Raw genomic sequence first — 1733 nt, 5'->3', positions numbered from 1 at the left:
CAGGCTTTGTGCAGGCTCTGTTGAATTGGAAATGAGTTGTTTCTTTTTCTTCCTTATATGTAGCAGAAGAAAACACGACTCTGAAAACTTATAAAGCAGAAGAGTAAAACAGTAAAAGAAAGAGTAAAGAGAGAGTCACAAAGGAGCTCCAGCAAGCTAGTGCTCTCTCTATTACAGCTTGGTTCTTGTGACTGATATCAATGCTGACAAGATGTAGTAAGTTCCGGTAGAGTTAGTGGTGACATTCTTATGGAAGATTTCTTCCTCCAAGGACTTCTCGTACATTATCCAGGTGGCACTGATCTTAGAACAAGCCATAAGCCTTGTGGGGGAGAGTTCCTAAATTACCTCTGCTAGAGGTATTCAGAGACTGAACTGTCATCCTTTGGGGATACTGTAGTAATGGATCCTTGTGCTAGACAGCGGGTTGGACTACATGATCTCCAAGATCTATTCTGATCTTTATATTCTATTATTCCACTTTGCAGATTTTGTCAGTCATCTTTATTTTGAAGGCTCAGTATAAACAGCTATGAAGATCCATGTTGATAGAACATTGCACCATGGCAGATACAGTAAGATGATGCAACAGAAACAGCAAGAATGACTTTCCATGCTAATTCAACAAAATCTATGTCTGCTACTTCAGATATGGGCAGGTTTCTTGGTGCCAGGGCTGAGTTTAATATACATACATTTGTTTTTGAGAACTACCACAACTTTTGTATGAGCAGGAGCAATTTTTGGTTCCCATTTATGATTTGGAGAGGGAAGATTTAAGAAACAGCCCTTGCGATGATGTGGCCTGGATGAGGACTTCAAGAAAGCCAGCTAAAATTAGTTGTTCATTTTGAATAGATCAAGATCTCAGCTGATGCAGTACAAATATCTGTCAGGACTCTGAAGAACTGAATCTAGGGTCGTACTGCAGGTTTTGCAGAAGAATCTGAATCTGAGTTTTCAGACAATGGGAGGTTGAATCTTCAAGCCTAGAGTAACCTGAAGCATCTCAGAATGAATCCTTTCTCATACCATAATGAGCTTCTGTTTCTAGAACATGAGTCCAACCCTCACTAAAAAAAAGGAGAGGGGGAGGTGGTGAAATTCTTAGCCCGATGCTCATTGGGGGTTCTGAGGGTGCTCTGTGGATTCTCAGGGATCTGCCTCCTCACCTGCTAAATGCACTTATTCAAAATGAGGATTTTTAAAGAGGTGAACATCCTCCAAAGGAGCATAATCTTTTTGAAAATTCTCAGCTATAATAACTAATTTTCTGGCTGCTTTCAGATAACACAATCTAGCAAATCACTTTTTAACCTAGTGTGTTGACTGAACTGGTCTGCTCATTTAGTTTTTAAGATAAGGTCATCAGTTTTCTCTAAATAGTTCCATTTTGATTATTATCGCCTAGGTAGGAGGGACGATGGAGTATCTGCTTTTGAGATATCCCAAGATTATCACCTTTCAGACTCTTCTCTGACCTCATTTCAATTTGTTTTAGGCTTAATATTCATTTTTTAGAACCTACTTATTACCACAAGACATGGTAATGGTCACTGACCTGGATGACTTTAAAAGGGGATTGGATAACTCATGGAGGACAGGTTTACTTAGGATACCAGTCTTAAAGACTCAGTGTTAGCTATTGAGTAGGGGACAGGATACCTACAAATGCCAATTGTGTTGGAACAATGGTGGAAAGGGCTATGTCTCCACTTGTGAACCCTTCAGAG

Source organism: Python bivittatus, unplaced genomic scaffold (genome assembly GCF_059951505.1).
Source record: "Python bivittatus isolate LINGU-HERP-01145 unplaced genomic scaffold, Pbiv_v1 ctg000810_np1212, whole genome shotgun sequence".
NCBI lineage: Eukaryota > Metazoa > Chordata > Lepidosauria > Squamata > Pythonidae > Python > Python bivittatus.
The sequence above is the reverse complement of the archived record's forward strand: the minus strand, read 5'-3'. Positions refer to the sequence as shown.